Source organism: Macaca nemestrina, chromosome 17, assembly GCF_043159975.1.
Source record: "Macaca nemestrina isolate mMacNem1 chromosome 17, mMacNem.hap1, whole genome shotgun sequence".
Lineage (NCBI taxonomy): Eukaryota > Metazoa > Chordata > Mammalia > Primates > Cercopithecidae > Macaca > Macaca nemestrina.
The window spans coordinates 17,133,271-17,153,559 of record NC_092141.1 but is presented as its reverse complement, the minus strand read 5'-3'; the positions used below and the strand labels follow the sequence as shown (position 1 = coordinate 17,153,559).

Genomic DNA, 20,289 nt, shown 5'->3' with positions numbered 1-20,289 from the left:
ATGAGCCACTGCACCCAGCACAATGCTTATGGTGGTTTTAAAGTGACCTGAGTGAATATAGTGCTTATAGCAATTCCTCATCTGCCATTCATTTCATCTAGTAATCTGCTCTAACTACATTATTTCTTTTTATTAAATGTCTTCGGATAAAAAAAGATATTTTGTAGTTATACTCAAGCTTCAAATACAGTATCATTCTCCATAAAATACTAAATGTATGTAAAGCTTATATAAAATTTAAAGAATAATTGTGACACTAAAGTAATCCAGAGAATATGTAAAGGTATTTTTGAAGTCCGAAAAATAGAATCAGAAAATGGAATACATGAAGAATTAAAAGGAAAATGAGAAGCTGAGAACAACTTTAAAAATAGGACATTTATAGCAATGAGTTATTTTGATGCATGACAGAAATTATCAGTTAATTATAAAGATGTCACAGACAGTAAAATATAAATGAAAAATAAGCAATTACTTGTATACCACTAAATAACAAAGGAAGCTTGCCAGATAGGAATGCCAAATGTATAGGAAATGAAATCAAAACTAAAATGTGGTCTTGTAGGAATGAATATTATCTAGAAATCAAAAGACAAGGTAAAAAACCATATGATAAAATTACAGAAGAAGGTGAAACATTTGAGAAAGACAAGCATTAACCTAATTAAAAGACAAATGAATAGTCTATCATATTTTGGTCATGTTTTCATAAGTTATTTATGATGAAATATTATGAGTTTCTCCTGAAAAGGACCAGAGTTATGTTTTGACCCCTTGCATAGTTTGTATGACATCAGGAATGTAGCAGAGTATTGGGGAAAAAAAAAAAAAAAAAGCATGTTTACTTGAATTGAAAAAATGAACCACAGATATTTCAGGGAAGTGGCATGGAAAGTGAATGAATGGTCTGCATAAAGCCAGAGTCATATAACGAGGAAACAAAACTGTCTTGTTGCCAACTGGGTTAGATATAGAAATCACAAGTAGAGAAGTTTAACATGGCAATATTAAGCCTACTTTGAACATTGTGGAGCGATTGGCACATAGTAAGTTATTGAAAAATTTTTATTTATAGCCATTCACAAAGGAGTCAAAGCAAAATACATCATTTATATATTTTACATATTTATGTATTCAGTGGCCTTTACCATAAAGCATTGAAATAAAAACAGTAACAATAAATTATCTTAATTATTTGATGAGCTATTTATATGAAATATTTATAAAAGGATAATAGTAGAAAAATAGAATTCATATTCTTCTAAAACTCAAACACTGAAGATGATAATCTGGTGATTAAAATAAATAATAACCATGGCTACTATATTTTTAAAAAGAAATTAACCAATATCTAGAATGTGGAGAAATTGAAACCCCTGTACACTGTTGGACGAGATTTAAAGTGGTGCAGATTCTATGCAAAACAGTATGTCAGTTCCTCAAAACTTAAAAGCAGAATTACTGTATAATCCAGCAATTCCACTTCTGGATACATACTAAGTAAAACTGAAAATAGGGTCTAAAACAAATACTTTTATACCCATGTTCGAAGCAGCATTGTTCACAACAGCCAAAAAGTAGAAGCAACCTAAGTGTCCATCAGTGAATGACTGTATAAGCAAAATGTGATACATGTTTTGGCACACAGTAAAATATTATTCATCCCCAAAATGGAAGGAATTCTGATGTATGCTATAGCATGGATGAAACTTGACTACATTATGCTAAGTGAAAGAAGCCATTTACAAAAAGCAAATACTGTATAATTTTATTTATATGTATTATCTCGAGTGGGCAAACTCCTAGAAATAGAAAATAGAATGAAAGTTACTAGGGGGTGAGGGAGGAGAAATTGGGAGTTGTTTAATGGGTATACAGTTTCATTTTTGCAAGATGAAAAAGTTGTGGAAATTGGATTTACAATAATGTGAATATACCAAATACTGAACTGTGTACTTAAAAATGGTTAAGAGGGTAAAAATAGTATGTTCATTTGTGATAATTAAATCAATTTAACAATAAAACAAACAAATGAATCAATAAATCTCTCTACATATTAATTCATTGTGGAGCTACTCAAATATAAATTGTTATTCTTACGGGACCCAAAACCAGGTAAAATGGATTATATATACATATAAGTGTTATATATACATATCATTGTAAGTTTTGTACTGTCACAACAGTCAATGTGTGAGTCAGGCTTACATCACGTCTTTGTGTGATTCTAGATCTTCTATGCTCCATATCAGTGCTTTTGTTGTGGACCTTTTCTTTTGTGGTTTTGTCACTATTGTTGTTGGTTCTGTGTTTGCATTTAAAAAAAAAAGTGAAAATAACTCTGTTTATTAAGGTAATGATTATTCACGGTTAATTTATTTGATAATTTCAGAGAACTGGAAAACTTCTCTTTTTAAAACTCAGAAGGCCGGGCGAGGTGGCTCATGCCTGTAATCCCAGCACTTTGGGAGGCCGAGGCGGGTGGATCACAAGGTTAAGAGATCGAGACCATCCTGGCAAACATGGTGAAACCCCATCTCTACTAAAAATGCAAAAAATTAGCCGGGCGTGGTGGCGGGCGCCTGTAGTCCCAGCTACTCGGGAGGCTGAGGCAGGAGAATGGCATGAACCCAGGAGGCGGAGCTTGCAGTGAGCCGAGATCATGCCACTGCACTCCAGCCTGGGCAGCAGAGCAAGACTCCATCTCAAAATAAATAAATAAATAAATAAAACTCAGGAAAAAAATCCATTAATCTGATTAAAACTTTAATCAGAGGACGATGGTTTTGCCTAGCACACATCTTTTGAAACCTATTTAAACTAAGCATAAGTGTTTTGCTTTGCAACACTTTGTAATTTGGATCATATATCTGATATAGCAGAAATTTTTAATGCCTTCCCCAAATCCATTGCCCATTTACTTGAAAATTTGCCTTTTTTTCTGTTAAAGCCTCTGTACTCTTCCTGTGGTGATGTAAATCATAACTCCATGCTGGATCACAGAGTGTGGGGGTGCTCAGTCCTATAAATGCCATCGTAATCAATCCCTGTGCTCAGAGATGAGAACATGAACTCCTCCGGACCAGGAGGTGCATGAAGATTGTGGGAAAGAAGATTCTGCTGTTGTTTTGTTCTTTTTTTCCTTGCATCTTTGAAATAATGTATTGTTCACTTTTGCACACACGCATCGTGAGGACAGGGCAGGTCCAGCCTGGGGCCTGCTCCCTACTGCAGCATTTCCAAGCCCCCAGAGTGGACCGAGGGGCAGAACATGGGCATGTCTTTCCATCTGCTGATTTTTTTTTTTTTTTTTGAGACAGAGTCTTGCTCTGTCACCCAGGCTGGAGTGCTGTCACATGATCTCGGCTCACTGCAACCTCTGTCTCCCAGGTTCAAGTAATTCTCCTGCCTCAGTCTCTTGCCTCAGCCTCCCGAGTAGCTGGGATTACAGGCGCATGCCACCACGCCCGGTTAATTTTTTTTTTTTTTTGTACTTTTAGTAGAGACAGGGTTTTGCCATATTAGCCAGGCTGATCTCTAACTCCTGACCTCAAGTGATCTGCCCACCCTGGCCTCCCAAAGTGCTGGGATTACAGGCGTGAGCCACTGTGCCTGGCTACCATCTGTTGATGTTTTGAGAGAGCTTCAGAAACTGACATTTTTTCCTTTTCATTGTACGTAGATTAGAAAGCAAATACCTAATGCCTTTTGGGGAGCACTTTGATAACTTTGCAAGGGAAATGATCTGAAAACAAGAAAACAAGTGTTACTCAATAGAAACAAATCAGGTATTATGATTTTATTAATACACTGAAATACACTAGTCCTGAAACCTATACTTTGACTTTTGTTAGTAAATCATATCCCTCTATTGGTTGGCAAGTTTAAGCTGGATTTTCTTTTACTTGGAACTTAAATTAGCACGATCACTATTTGATAAATCCTGACCTATGTGATGTGTGTAGAACATCTTCAAAATTAAGGAAGTCCATTCTTATGATGGGGACAAGGTCAGAGTGACTCAACCTGTAACCAAAAGAAGTTCATCTTTCTGGCCGGGCGCGGTGGCTCAAGCCTGTAATCCCAGCACTTTGGGAGGCCGAGGCGGGCAGATCACGAGGTCAGGAGATCGAGACCATCCTGGCTAACCCGGTGAAACCCCGTCTCTACTAAAAATACAAAAAATTAGCCGGGCGTGGTGGTGTGTGCCTGTAGTCCCAGCTACTCGGAGGCTGAGGCAGGAGAATAGCGTGAACCCAGGAGGCGGAGCTTGCAGTGAGCCAAGATGGTGCCACTGCACTCCAGCCTGGGCCACAAAGCGAGACTCCGTCTCAAAAAAAAAAAAAAAAAAAAAGAAGTTCATCTTTCTTAACTCCAATGTGCAGAGTACATCAAAAATGTATTATCAAAGTATTCTTCAATATCTAATGCAAAATACCTTAGTACAAATACATTTTTATTCAGATGTTATTCAAGCTCTATTTATATTTCTATAACGATTACTTTTCAAACCAAAAAGTTATATAATTGTTGACACTGAATAAAATGTTTTAAATTCTTAAGAGTTTTGAATATCTATTATTTTTATATGTCAACTCTAAACAATAGCACTAGCATAAAAGTATCAAAATTTAAGGATGAGTTTATTATTAAAATATTCAGTAAAAGTCCTATATTTTATGAGAACTGATATTTTCTCTTTCACATATAATGTGTTTACATAATTTATTATTCTTCTAATAGCTCAAAAAGCAAACTGATAATCACATTTTCAGGGACCTAAGTCATTGTCATTTGTGTGATTCAAAGACCCAGGAATATAGTTATCAAATAGAATTTCTAGCACATAAAGAGAAAAAGACACACAAGATACTATAAGGAAAAATCAAGAGAAATAATTGACAACAGAAATATTCTCAAAAAGTGTTCACATTTTAGATCTTTAAGCTTAGATGATTAAGCAAATATGATTTTGTTCTAAGAAATAAAAGCCACATGGACACAGGGAGGGGAACATCACACACCAGGACCTGCTGGGGTCGGGGATGGGGCGTGGCGGGGAAGGGAAGGGACAGCATTAGGAGAAACACCTAATGCACGCAGGGCTTAAAACCTAGATGACAGGTTGATAGGTGCAGCAAACCACCATGGCACGTGTATACCTATGCAACAAACCTGCATGTTCTGCACAGGCATCCCATAACTTAAAGTAAAATAATTCTTTTAAAAAAAGAAAAAGAAAAGCCAACATAGTAAAATTTGATCATGAAACTGGTTATTTAAAAAATAGAATAACATAAAAACTTGAAAATGAATAGAGTATAATTTTTACAACTGAAAACTTTAAAACTGAAATTGTTCCATTTTCAATTATTGAATGGAAGTGATTTCAGATTTTATTTAAATGAAGGAAAAAATTAATGGACCTGAAGAAAAGTCATAATAGAATATACAGAAAACAGTCTACAAATGAAAACACAGAACAGAAGGTAGAAACTTTGGGAATACATTGAGATAGCCTAACATGCATTTAATGGTGTCACTGGGGAGTTGAGAAAGTGATACAAACATAACATTTGAAGAAAAATAGTTCAAAAATGTTTGATTTTCCAGAATCAATAAAATATCAACCCAAAGATTTGATAAGACCAATACATCTCAAGCAGGATAAATAAAACATCCACTTTGAAAAATCATAATCTTACTAGAGAAAACCAAGATGCTCTGCAGCAGCAGCCTGGCCTAGGAAACCAAAGCCGTGGCCCTTCCTTTTCAAGTTGGGAAGGGAGAGTCCTGATATCCTCTCTGGGTGTCTGGGGATGGTGCAGCCCTGATGACCACTGAGTCATCTTCATGGTCATTCTCTTTTCTTGAATGATACAGCATTCAAAAAAATGTTTGCAGCCTAACAGTTTTACTGTCCTGTCCTGTAGAACCCAAGAAGTTTGACAGTCTTCCTTTAAGTCATCCCACTTTTTAATTCCTCTTTAGTTAAAACTAGCTCTATCTCTGTGGATATAATCCATCTCCATTCTTGGCTTTTCCTGAGATGGCTGATTAATCCATGAGTCATATCCATGATCTCCATCATATGGCTGTTCTGCCTCACCTTTTGTTTTCTGTTCAGAACATGCTTCTTTCCTTTTCTTTTCTTTCTTTCTTCCTTTTCTTTCTTTTTTTTTTTTTTCTGATGGAGTCTCACTCTGTTGCCCAGGCTGGAGTGCAGTGGTGCAATCTCAGCTCACAGCAAGCTCTGCCTCCCCAGTTCATGCTATTCTCCTGCCTCAGCCTCCCAAGTAGCTGGGACTACAGGCGCCTGCCACCATGCCCGGCTAATTTTTTGTATTTTTAGTAGAGACGGCATTTCACCGTGATAGCCAGGATGGTCTCGATCTCCTGACTTCGTGATCCACCCACCTCGGCCTCCCAAAGTGCTGGGATTACAGGCATAAGACACCGCGGCCGGCCTTTTTTTTTTTTTTTTTTTTTGAGATGGAGTTTTGCTCTTGTTGCCCAGGCTGGAGTGCAATGGCGCAATCTTGGCTCACTGCAACCTCCGCCTCCTGGGTTCAAGTAATTCTCCTGAGTCAGCCTCCCGAGTAGCTGGGATTACATGCATGCACCACCATGCCTGGCTAATTTTGTATTTTCAGTAGAGACGGGGTTTCTCCACGTTGGTCAGGCTGGTCTTGAACTCCCGACCTCTGGTGATCCACTCACCTGGGGCTCCCAAAGTGCTAGGATTATAGGTGTGAGGCACTGCGCCCAGCTGAACATGTTTCTTACGTTTTGCAATATAGATAGGCTGAGGATGTTTCAGATATTCAAGCTGTGATTTCCTTTTTTTTTTTTTTTTTTGACAGACTCTCGCTCCATCACCCAGGCTGGAGTGCAGTGGAGTGATCTCAGCTCACTGCAGCCTCCACCTCACAGGTTCAAGTGATTCTCATGCCTCAGCCTCCTGAGAAGATGGGACTACAGATGCATGCCACCACACCTAGCTATTTTTGGTATGTTTACAAAAATGGTAGAGATAGGGTTTCACTAAGCTGGTCTCGAACTCCTGACCTCAAGTGATCTGCTCTCCTCGGCCTTCCAAAGTGCTGACATTACAGGAGTGAACCACCGCAGGTGGCCTGTGATTCCTTTTTATTTAAGTATTATTTTAATTTATCTCTTTTCTGTTGCACTTTACTGTAAGTGGTAAAGAGAAACCACACCACTCATTCATCACTTTGCTTAGAAATCTCCTCAGCAAAATATACAGTTTCATCACTTGCAAGTTCTACCTTTCACAAAATATTAGAACATGATACATCCAAGTTCTTTGCCACTTTATAACAAGGATCACTTTTCCTCCTGTTTCTTTTTCTTTCTTTCTTTCTTTTTTTTTTTTTTGAGACAGAGTCTCGCTCTGTTGCCCAGCCTGGATTGCAGTGGTGTGATCTCGGCTCACTGCAAGCTGCACCTGCCGGGTTCACGCCATTCTCCTGCCTCAGCCTCCCGAGTAGCTGGGACTACAGGCACCTGCCACCATGCCCAGCTAATTTTTTGTATTTTTAGTAGAGACGGGGTTTCACCGTGTTAGCCAGGATGGTCTCGATTTCTTAACCTTGTGATCCACCCGCCTCAGCTTCCCAAAGTGCTGGGATTACAGGTGTGAGCCACTGTGCCTGGCCTTTTCCTCCTGTTTCTAATAAGCTACATCTTATTTCCATATGAGACCTCACCAGAATGGCCTTCACCTTTCATAATTTTACCAACATTCTATTCATGATGATATAGGCATTTTCAAAGCCAATAGATATATGCTTTTAAAAAATAGTTCACCTCTTTTCCTTCTGAAGCAGCACCGTAACTTAATTGGAGGGGGATACAATCCAGGATACGATCCAGTCCGTACCAGTTGGTCACTATGGTTCCAAGCTTGAGTATAACTACAAAATATCTTTTTAAATCCCAAGACATTTAATAAAAAGAAATAATGTTAATGTAGTTAGAGCAGATTACTAGATGAAATGCATGACAGATAAGGAATTGCTATAAGCACTATGTTTCACTCAGGTCATTTTAAAACCACCATAATAACTATGAAATCATTGCATTGGGCCAGGCGCAGTGGCTCATGCCTGTAATGCCAGCACTTTGGGAGGCTGAGGCGGTGGATCATCTGAGGTCAGGAGTTCGAGACTAGCCTGGACAACCTGGTGAAATCCCGTCTCTACTAAACAAAAAATTAGCCGAGTGTGGTGGCACAAGCCTATAATCTCAGCTACCCAGGAGGCTGAGGTAGGAGAATTGTTTGAACCCAGGAGGTGGAGGTTGCAGTGAGCTGAGATGGTGACACTGCACTCCAGCCTGGGCAACAAGAGTGAAATTCTGTCTCAAAAAAAAAAAAAAAAAAAAATTATTGCATTGAATTGTAAGCTCCAAAATTTTCTTCATTCTCAACAATAAATGGAAATAAGCGATTATAAGAACACAATTCAATATTGCTTAAAAACATTCCAGTAATTTCACTTGAAAAAATTTATGTCATAGAATATAAGCTTAATGATAAGAAATTTGTTTGCTCTGTTCAGTACTGAATACTCAATTCCAATCACTGGGCCTGGTATGTGAAAAGAGTTTCTTGGTTTAAAAAAATTATTTAAGGCCGGGCGCGGTGGCTCAAGCCTGTAATCCCAGCACTTTGGGAGGCTGAGACGGGTGGATCACGAGGTCAGGAGATCGAGACCATCCTGGCTAACATGGTGAAACCCCGTCTCTACTAAAAATACAAAAAAAATAGCCGGGCGTGGTGGCGGGCGCCTGTAGTCCCAGCTACTCAGAGGCTGAGGCGGGAGAATGGCGTGAACCCGGGAGGCGGAGCTTGCAGTGAGCCGAGATCGCGCCACTGCACTCCAGCTTGGGCGACAGAGCGAGACTCCGTCTCAAAAAAAAAAAAAAAATTATTTAAGTTGGGCCGGGCGCGGTGGCTCACGCCTGTAATCCCAGCACTTTGGGAGGCCGAGGCAGGTGGATCACGAGGTCAGGAGATCGAGACCATCCTAGCTATCACGGTGAAACCCCGTCTTTACTAAAAATACAAAAAATTAGCTGGGCATGATGGCGGGTGCCTGTAGTCCCAGCTACTCAGGAGGCTAAGGCAGGAGAATGGTGTGAACCCGGGAGGTGGAACTTGCAGTGAGCCAAGATTGCACCACTGCACTCTAACCTAGGTTATAGAGCAAGATTCCATCACACACACACACACACACACACACACACACACACACACACAAATTGTCAATGAGTGAGGAAAAAAATAAGACAAATTTTATGTTATACTACATACAATAGCAATAGAAATTGTGGAACAGATTTTACTTTTTAAATGCCGATTTTACTTCTAATCTATACATAAAAGGAAAATGGAATTAGGTTTTTATTAACTAGAAGCTGTTATGAGAATGTCGACAGAATTCTTCTATTTTCAAGTGCAAAGTTATTTACATTTAAGAAACAACTTAGATATATAAATAAAAAATTTGTTGTGCAATAAAATTAGAGTGCAAGACAAACCATAATCTGTACGAAGAATTAAAAACCTAAATATGTCAATGGATCGTAAGTATCAAGTGACAACAAATGAATAGATTAATTTTTACAGGGCTCATGACTTTTGCTTATTACCTTTAAATGACTTAAAAGAAAAAATAACTCTTTTGGCAGGTTAATACTTGGATTTTATTGATCGTATCACTTATGCCATGGGTCTCCAAAAATGTTCTGCGCTGCATGTACGTTCTGCATATGAATCTTGGAAGAATACTCATTTACTGTCAGTAGTAGTTGTTTAAAGGAAAATGACATTTTACGCAGAATTTTCTTCTTTTCCCTTAGCATGCTGTGTTAGTTTCTTAAGGCCAGGAACAGAACAAATGACCACAAACCGCGGCGCTTAAGACGATACAAATTTATTTTTTCACAGTTCATTAGGCCAGAAATTCAAAAGGGAGGTGTGAGTATGATTGATTTCTTTGGGAGGCTTTCAGGTAAAATCTCCTTCTTAGCTTCTGGTGGTTTCCAGCTCTCCTTGGCATTCCGTGACCGTAGGCAGCGTAACTCCAGACTCTGCCTCCCTTGTCTCATGGCCATCTTCACTGTAGGTCTCTGTATGTTCCCACCACCTTCCTGTAAGGACACAGCCATTGGCTTTACAGGCCACCCTAATGCATTGTGACCTCATCTTCACCAAGTGTTATCTGCAGAGACACTTTTTCCAAATAGCTCAACATTCTTGAGTTCCAGGTGGACATGACTTTCTGCGGGACACTACCCAACATGGGAGATATATGCATGTATTTTTTAGAAAATAATGAGTTCTGCCTCTGCTATAAAGCCCCTTTTCTTTTCATTAGTGTTGATTATTATAAAATAGCATGGAGAGTTGACAGAGCTCTCTAAGTAGTTCTGAATGGCCACAGCGTCGGAAACAAATGGGGGAGTGGGAAGAAGTAAGATTTGATAAATAGTTCAGGGCAAGATGATAGAAGGGCATGTACATCATGCTGAAAAAAAAAGTGATTGCTGTTTTGTGACAAGGAAGAACAACAAAAATTTAGAAATATTTATTAGGTGTCTATTATGTCAATAATGTACAAAAACATTCTGGGGATAATGAGCTGAAAAAGGTATATGGCTTCATGTGTATCATAGTGCAACAAGAAACTAATCCCTGAGACAGAAACAATTGGTAAAGGAGCACATTGGGGTTTGTCAAGTTTGAAGTTGGAAAGAAATTAAGTAGAAAACAGGTCTAGTCAAGCTGAAATGTTCCTAGTGTAAACAAAATAATAGGATGAAAATCTCCTGATATCTCAACGGGAAACCATGGAGATGACAGGAAATAGGATTCAGAGCTTTGCAACATTGTAAAGTGTTATCAGCGTTAGGAATGTTCTGAGAAGAAAAACATAGGAAAATAAAAAGAGAAAAGTCGTTGGAGTTCTAACTTGGTGTTGAGTAAGGAGATGGAGGAAGAAAAGAATATACCGTCTCGAAGAGCAAAAGTTGAAAATACAGAACTTATGAGAACATTTTAACTGAGGAATGTTGAGTGAAACAATAGAGCTCTCCCCACATCTCCCTCTCTCGGTGGTCCTCTTTCCCACTATCTTCTTCCCCTCGCCCTCTCCCCACAGTAGATTTTTTCTTTTTTATTTTGAGATAAATAAAACTCCAGGCTGGAGTGCAATGGTGCGGCCTCAGCTCATTGCAACTTCCACCTCCCGAGTTCAAGCGATTCTCCTGCCTCAGCCTCTGGAGTAGCTGGGATTACAGACCGTCGCCATCACACCCGGCTAATTTTTGTATTTTTAGTAGAGACTGTGGTTCAGCATGTTGGCCAGGTAGGTCTCGAACTCCTGACCTTGTGATCCGTCCGCCTCAGCCTCCCAAAGTGCTGGGATTACAGGCATGAGCCACCGCGCCCTGCTGTGTCCTCACCGTTTTCTTTCCCACCCTCCTTTCTCCTTCTCCGACTTTCCAAGGTTCTTTCCCACCCTTTCCGTCCCCTCCTCCCCCTCTCCCCGCAGTCTTCTGGGCCCCACTGACTTCCAGCCGCAGCCAACACTGTTCAGTTCTGAGGTAGCGGTGGGGGCGGGGGCGGGGGCGGGGGCGGGGGCGGGGGCGGGGGCAGCCGCGGTGGCACAGGCAGCGACTCTCTGGGGTCTCCAGCCGGCTGCTGGGGCCGAGCTCGCTCAGGGGCGGAGCTCAGGGGTCTACCTGGGCGCAGAGACACACTGGGCGCTGGGACACAGGCGCGCGCATGCGTGGAGGGTTTCTAAGTGAAAGCGGGAGAGCGCGGAGAAGGGAGTGGGCGAGAAGACGATCGGGGGAGAAGGCGGTGGGGAGAGGAAGAGGGGAGAAGAGGGTGCGGGGAGAGAAAAGCGCGGCAGGATGTCGCTGCTGCGAGAAGGTGGGGAGACGGAAACGGGAAGAAAATGGTGGGGAGGGGAAGAAAACGGTGGCGAGTAAGAGGCTGGGAAACAAGACGATGGCGAGAGGGAGAGTGGGAAGATTATGACAGACGTTGCTGCGAGACGGTGGGGGGACACGGGAAGAAAACGGTGTGGGGGAAGAAAACGGGTGGGTAGAAAACGGTTGTGGGAAAGGCGCGGGGAGAAGATGGTGAAGGGAGAAGACGGCGCGGGGAGAAGACAGTGGGGAGAGAAAAGCGCGGCAGGAAGACGCTGCTGCGAGAAGAAGGTGGGGAGATGGAGGCCACAAGAAGATGGTGGAGAATGAGAGGCTGGGAAAGAAGATGGGGAGAGAAGAGGGTGGTGGCAAGACCGCGGCAGACAGACGCTGCTGCGAGGAGGTGGGAAGACAGAGGAAGAAAACGGTTGCAGTAATAGGCCGGGAGAAGACGGTGAGGAGAGGGAGGGGGAGGGGAGAAGAGGGAGCGGCGGGAAGACGCTGCTGCGGGAATAGGCGGGAAGGTGGAGAGGGGAAGCGAGCGGGTGGAGAGGAGGGTGGGGGAGGCCGTGGGGAGAGGGAGACGGGGAGGAAAAGCTGCCGCCACAGGAACCGGTGCTGCGAGGAGGCGGCGAGACTGAGGGGAAGAAAACGGTGGGGAAGAGAAAAAAAAACTGCGGGAAGAAGAAGGTGCGGGAAGAAGACGGTGGGGAGAGGGCAGCAGAGGGTGCGGAAAGACCGCGGTGGGGAAGGAGGGAGAGGGGAAAAAAAGGTGGGAAGGGAAGAAGACGTTGGGGAAGGGAAAGGTCGGAAAGGAGAAGAAGGGTCGGGAAGGAGAGGGGAGGGAAAGGGGAGAAGGTGGGGAAGAAGACGGTTGGAAAGGGGAGAGGGAGAGGGGAAGAAAAGGGTGGGGAGGGAGAAGGGAAGAGGACGGGTTGCGGGGAAGAAGAAGGGAGGGGAAAGTGGCGAAGACGACGTTGGGGAAAGAGACGGAGAGGGGAAAAAGATGGGTGGGAGAGAAGAGGATGAAGCAGGGAACGAGGTGGGGAGAGAGGAAGAAAAAGGCAGAAAGACGGGCTGAGAGAGAAGACAGTGCTGGGAGAAGAGGGGAGGGAGAAGGGAAGCGGGGAAAGACGGTGGGAGAAGGTGGTGGGGGAGAAGAAGGCAGTGTGGGAGAAGAGTTGGGGGAAAAAGAATAGTGATACTAACGTTTAAAAGTCGTCGTCTTGGAGCTGAAGAATGAAGTGTTGCTTTAGAGTCCCGGCCTAACTTTGTTCAATAAATTCCCACTTCCAAATATTTTGCGATTGCAGTGTGGGTCGTTTTTGGTACTTAGATCCAGAGCAGTCTGATTGTTAGTGACGGTGCTATCAAATTGCATGCTGTTCACCAGCTATAAACGAAAAGATTCACATTTCCTTGAAGCGCACTTCAATATGTAATTCAAACACTTTTCTAAGAGACTCATTGGGGAAAAAATAGAGGTGTGTACCTTTGGCATTGAACATGGAGTCTCTGATTTTAGATTGCATTTGTTTCCCCAAATCTTTAAGAATGTGGCAGAAACGTGATTGAATACGGCATTCATTTTGTAGGGCAGTGCATGTTATTTTAACAAAGATAGGGTAAACTGATATGCCTATAAGAAAATTAATTCAATTTAATTAATTCACCTATACAAATTTAGATTTCCTTAATATAAAAAACCCCAAAACAGTTAAATTGCCTTAGTCTTTTACCATAACTTCAAGCTTAGAGTCAAGAGAATTTGTAAATGCAATCCTGTAATGCTGGTGTTGCGTTATGCCTATATGAAATACGTTTTAAACCTTAAATGTTGCTTTTTTTAAGTTATAGAACTTCATAGAAGTTTATGTGTTTTAATACTTACAGGTGAACTTGACAAATTATTAATTGGTGAATGATAACTATTATTGCTTGTAAAATAAGCAGTTAAATGTAATGATGTAAATACATTTTATATTACGGTATAGTTTTTAAAAAATATTTTCTTCTTTTGTATTCTAGTTTAAAATCCTGGAATACTTACTGATATCTTATTTCCCCATGAAAAGGCTTCAGCTAACTATATTGTATTTCCAAGCAAATGTTTGTACCGGAACATCAACTGTAGAAATTAAGCAAAATCTGTATTTTAGGACAGTTGCAGTGGCTCGCACCTGTTATCCTAGCACTTTGGGAGGCCAAGGCAGGTGGATGGCTTGAACTCAGGAGTCCCACACTAGCGGTGGGCAACATGGTGAAACCCTGCCTGTAGAAAAATAAACAAAAAATTAGCCGGGCATGGTGGTGCACCTCTTGTATTTTATTTGATCAAATTGAAGGCTTCATTTACACCTGGAAAACAAAATGATTTAATGTACTCATACAGAAAATAATTAACCTCATGCCCAAAAGGGGTTCACTTACGGTTCACTTATAGTTCACTTACGTTCATTCATACTGTCAGACAGTGGGTTAAACGTGTCTGAGCACCGCCTATGAGTCAGGAACACAAGTCAGTATCCGCAATGAGTATTACCCAAGCTTTTCCCATCTGTTATATAGAATAGCATAGATAATTTCATGGACTTCATCTCTTTAATTTGTTGTGGAACACTAACATGACTTCCTCGTATATAATTATCAGTGTTGCTCTTAAATAGATGTTTTCATCTGGATATTTACTAGACTTACAAGTGACTTGCTGCAGATATGTGATCCATATCTAATGCATGCTATACTAATTCTGTAATCTTTAAGTCTCACATGGTGGTTTTGATTTTAAAGAAGCTGTTGGAGATCAGGTGGTTTGTCTTTTGTTTCTCTCTTGTTATTTTACTACGAAGTAAAGTGGATAAAGATTCTGGAAGCACAACTGTGCAGCACCACCCAGTGGAAAGGTCCATTGTTAGTTCCCTCTGTGCAAGCTATGGGTATTTAACACACCATCAGGCATAGGGAACCTTTGCAACTTTAAAACAAGGAGGTTGCAATTTGAGTCATTCTCAGTCACTGACAGTCTCTATATGCAAATTTAACAGCATGGGCACCCTATATACACATAGGACAGTGTTCGGATTGGCTTTTTAAAACAAATTATATCTTTTTGCCAAAAAGAAAGAATACGCATGGTAATAAGTGCAAGTCACCATGCTTTCTTAAGAAAGAGAGTGTCTGAAAAAGATACATGAAAACAAACTGCATTTGTCTTTTTAGAAGCATTCTATGTTGAAGCAATGTCACAGAAAAAAATGGTTAGAAAAAATCTGAATCAGCATGAAATAAAATATTTTGAGGGTTATTGAACACTGTTCATTTTCATGAAAATAGGACAAGGTTATTTAGCATAGGTATTTCTGTAATTGTGATACGTTAGCAAAATTAGCTGTGTTCTGCGATGCTCAAACTTGCTCTGTGTGTGAAATGGCCTACCATGAATACAAGGAAATTTGTTGTGAAACATGTACCGTAGAATGAAGTTCAAAATCTCTCTCTGCTTAAATCACTTAATTTTGTTAAATAAAACTTGGTTTCCGACGTCGTTTTTTTTTTTCTCCAGAAAAGCACAATCTGCTCAATTCTTAACCAAGTGGAAGAGAGAAAATATTCAAGAAATACAAAGCAATTGTGCACGTCACACTGTAGTTGAAAAGTGTTCTGATACTGAAGCTATGTCCAATATTTTAAGCTGCTTTTATGCAGAGTGATCACTTGTACATTAATCTCAGAAGATTCTAGATGGAAATTCAAAGGGGCCCAGTCAATTAAATGTGCCTCTCTGAGAGAATCCCAGTGCTACTCACTTTCCCGTTTTCTGATCATTGATCAGATGGTTACAGATGCATGAAAGATACATGATTTTTAAAAACAAGATAATGTTATTTAAAACATCAGTGTTCAGTGCTTGCATTTGCAAAGAACATAAATATTAGATGATATTGAGAACATTGCTTAATAATCAAAGGTGAAATGTTCTGATTCTGAAATAAATGGAGAGGGTTAGCATGAAATTATATACATATGTGTGTGTGTGTATATTTTTATATATATATATATATATTTTTTTTTTTTTGAGACAGAGTCTCACTCTGTTGCCCTGACTGAAGTGCAGTGGCGCGATCTCCACTCACTGCAAGCTCTGCCTCTCGGGTTCATGCCATTCTCCTGACTCTGGGACTACAGGCACCTGCCACCACGCCCGGCTAATTTTTTGTATTTTTAGTAAAGACGGGGTTTCACCGTGGTCTGGATTTCCTGACCTCAATTATATGTGTAGGTATTTACCGTATTAAAATTGAATCTGATAAATTGAAAGAAGTATGTTAGCTGATTCAAAGCAGTGATGACAAACTCATTGTGTGTTAAGTAACAAATTTGCATGAAAAATTAAAATAGAAATTAATGTGAAGAGTGATACTATCTTTTATTTAACCTCTTTAATGTCTGATTTAATAGATTATAGCTGGATTATCATATTTAACTCCACATTTAGTGTGTTAAAATATGTTACTGAGTTTAAACAGGTGTATGAAGAAAATCTGGTCTCACAGAGAAAAATAGTTGGAAAGGGAGAAGTATTTTAATAACCTTTTCGGGTAATGGGGGACAATCTTCTTTGATACTACACTGAAAATTTTAAAGGGGTAGTTTCTTAAAGGTTAGCTGTAATGTGGAATCTGGAACCTTAAATATGAAAACTCCTAGAACTCTTAAGATTTAAAAAAGATTACATTTACTCGAAAATCTGTTGTTCCATCTTACACTTTTAATTTTTACCCATGCCCAATTTTATAATATCACCCATTAGACATTGCTTCACGGAGTTCAGCAGATCTTTTAAATGTTGGCACATTGCATTATACAATGTCAAATAAACAAACAAAAGCTTTGTTAAATCATTGCCAGCCTAACCAGAAAGATCTTTAGGTGTTTGGACAGCAGTCTGGCTCAAGTAGTTGATAAAGTTTTCCAAAATTCTTTTTTTTTATTCAGATTTTAAATTTTATCACTGACATATAGGATATTGTCAGTTTTTCTTGAAGTGAGAAACTCACTGTTTTTCACTTTTATTTAGTCTTTATCATCTAGTAAATGTCACTTCTATTCTTCCATAAGAAATCTGGAATCTTCTGGTACTACTGTCTTCCTCTCATACTCCAAACCAATTCATCAGTAGATCGTGTTGGTGATTCTTTTAAAACATACTGTGAATCCAAGCATCTCTTACAGGTCTACTGCTGCCACTTGCTCAGCCACTATCATCTCAGGTCTTGATTAGTAGCCTGTCCTTCTAGATGCTTTTTACTCCTACTATTCCGTTTGTCTTTCCACGAAGCCATGTAGTTGATTTTTCAAAAATATCATTTAAAATGTCACCCTGGCCGGGTGCGGTGGCTCACATCTGTAATTCCAGCACTTTGGGAGGCCAAGGCGGGTGGATCACGAGGTCAGGAGATCGAGATCATCCTGGCTAGCACGGTGAAACCCCGTCCCTACTAAAAATACAAAAAAAAAAAAAAAAAAAAAAATTAGCTGAGTGTGGTGGCAGGCTCCTGTAGTCCCAGCTACTTTGGAGGCTGAGGCAGGACAATGGCGTGAACCTGGGAGGCGGAGCTTGCAGTGAGCTGAGATCCTGCCACTGCACTCCAGCCTGGGTGACAGAGCGAGACTCCATCTCAAAGAGAAAAAATAAAATAAAAAATTAAAAAAAAAATAAAATGTCACCCTTTGGCTCAAATTCTTTAAATGAGGACAAAACTCTTTTTTTTTTTTTTTAATTTAACTTTTAAGTTCAGGGTACATATGCAGGCTTGTTCCATAGGTACACTTGTGTCATGGGGGTTTGTTGTATAGATTCTTTCATCATCCAGGTATTAAGCCTAGTACCCATTAGTTTTTTTTCCTTCTCTTCTCCCTCCTCCCACCCTCCACTCTTCGAAAGGTGAGAACTCATTTTTCTTGCACTCTTCAGCTGATTACCATTAGTTCCAAACCTCCCCACTTTACCCTGCTTGCCGGCTTTGCCTTATCTGTGTCATGGTGTGAAACTATGCAGCATCTGCTGGAGGGATGCTGGAGAAGGACAGAGTTCTTCTTCCTAGTTCTGAGTGCTCCTCAGCTTGCTCTTGTGGTGCGCAATAGCCAACCGTGGCCATTACCTCTCTGGGGACAGAGCAGGTCACAGGCAGCATCTAGGGGAGCAGCTTCCCAGTGTTTTGTCAGTGCAGAAACTCAGCAAAATTCTCTGCTGTCGAGCAGGCCACATCCTCACCCTCTCCAAGGAGGTCTAGCACTCTGCTCTGGTGTGTGTGGGGGATTCTTCCAGATTTGTTTTTTCCTGCAGTGCTTGCCTGAAGCCGTGGAGAGTGCAGTGGCAGCTCCCTGAATTTGCTGTCCCTATTTTGTGTGTGTGTTTGCTTTACCTTTCACAAGCTTGTAGAACCCACAGCACAGGACTGGTTTGAATGAGGCCCAACAAACTTTCTTAAAACACTATGAGCTTTTTGGCTGGGTGCCAGTAGTTCAAGCCTGTAATCCCAGCACTTTGGGAGACTGAGGTGGGCAGATCACTTGAGGTCAGGAGTTCAAGACTAGCCTGGCCAATATGGTGAAAACCCATCTCCCTCTACTAAAAGTACAAAAATTAGCCAGGTGTGGTGGCACATGCCTGTAATCTCACCTACTCAAGAGGCTGAGGCCCGAGAATCGCTTGAGCCTGGGAGACAGGTTGCAGTGAGCCGAGATCATGCCACTACACTACAGCCTGGGTGGCAGAGCAAGACTCTGTCTCAAAAAACAAAACAACAGGCTGGGTACAGTGGCTCACACCTATAATCCCAGAACTTTGGGAGTCCGAGCCAGGCAGATCATGAAGTCAAGAGATCGAGACCATCCTGGCCAACATGTGAAACCTCGTCTCTACTAAAAATACAAAAATAGCTTAGCTGAGTGTGGTGGTGTGTGTCTGTAGGTCCAGCTACATAAGAGGCTGAGGCAGGAGAATCACTTGAACCCGGGAGGTGGAGGTTGCAGTGAGTCGAGATGGTGCCACTGCACTCCAGTCTGGCAACAGCGTGAGACTCCGTATCAAAAAACACCACCACCACCAAACAAAAAACCAAAAACAACAACAAATAACCAAAAGAAACAAACAAAGCTATGAAATTTTTTGTGTGATTTTTTTTTTAGCTTATTAGCCATCGTTAAGTGTTCATGTATTTATTTTATGTGTGGCCTGAGACAATTCTTCCAATGTGGCCCAGGAAAGCCAAAAGATTGGACACCCCTGCTTTAAGAGATAATTCCCTGAAATAGTTAATAGTTATTTACGTTCAATTCCCCTTATTCAAATTACTGTGCAGTTTCAGTCTCCTGGTTGGACAGTAACTGACCACAATGTCTCCCAAGGCCCTGCATGATTTAGTTCCTGGCATTGCTCTGAAACTGTCGTCTACCATCCTCCCCTTGTGCACTTTGCTCTGGCCTCACTGATGGACACGTTCCTCCTAGAACATCCTCCTTCTTACATTTGTCTTACTTTTTGCCTAGAATCATCTTCTTGCTTTCCCAATGTCTCTTTAGCAGAATTTTCCACGTACAATATAAAATAGTGCTTCCAATACAACACTTTCTCTCTACTTTAGTCTGCTTCATTTTTCATGAAAGTTCTTGTCGCCACATGACATGTTACAGTCATTTATTTCCTGTCTGTCTGACTCTTCTCACTGGAAAGTTATGCCCTTGACAGCATACACAGTCTGTTTTGTTCCTGGTTAATCCTTGTGCCTGCACCTCCATATAACCTAGCACATAGTAGACAATTAAACAGCTGAGAGTGAATGAATAAATGAAGTAGTATACTTCCTAGATGAGAAAACTGAGACTCAAAAGTGATAAGTACCAAATCAGTATAACATAAAAGTTAGGAGTTTAAGCTCTTTGGGGAGAACATGTCGGTAAATGTGGGTTTTGCTACATCCTACTAGTGTAACATATATATTTCTTAAATTTTTGGTGCCTCATTTTCTTATCTGTAAAAAGTGGATTATAATAGTAAGTAATTTATACTGTGGATATATAGAGTAAATAAAATTATGTATATAATATGCCTAGTACAGTGCTTGACACATTAACAATTCCATATATTTAGTTATTTGTACAATTATCTGTAGCTGCAAAACTATAAATGCAGGCTTGTCATCTTTCTGGAGCGATAGCAAGAGAAAGGTTAAGCTTATAAAATGTCTAAACAATAAAAATTATATTATTGAAGTAAAATGCCTAAACAAGGGCTGGTTTTAATATCAACTAATTAGTAGCTGCCTG

At 40.6% G+C, this 20,289-nt stretch overlaps 1 long non-coding RNA gene and 1 pseudogene across 3 annotated transcripts; both read right to left on the bottom strand.

Annotated features, from left to right (window-relative positions):
• Nucleotides 1–9,943: 9,943 nt before the first annotated feature.
• LOC139359451 (uncharacterized) lies at nt 9,944–13,398 on the bottom strand. Of its 3 annotated transcripts, none has more exons than XR_011615423.1 (2): nt 13,171–13,398; nt 9,944–10,176 (listed from the first exon to the last, which is right to left on the bottom strand). It is a non-coding gene; the product is annotated as an uncharacterized lncRNA (long non-coding RNA). The 3 variants fall into 3 exon arrangements; XR_011615424.1 differs by lacking the exon at nt 13,171–13,398 and adding an exon at nt 11,599–11,735; XR_011615422.1 differs by lacking the exon at nt 13,171–13,398 and adding an exon at nt 11,414–11,592.
• On the bottom strand, nt 11,758–13,158 carry LOC139359386 (uncharacterized; annotated as a pseudogene).
• Nucleotides 13,399–20,289: the final 6,891 nt, after the last annotated feature.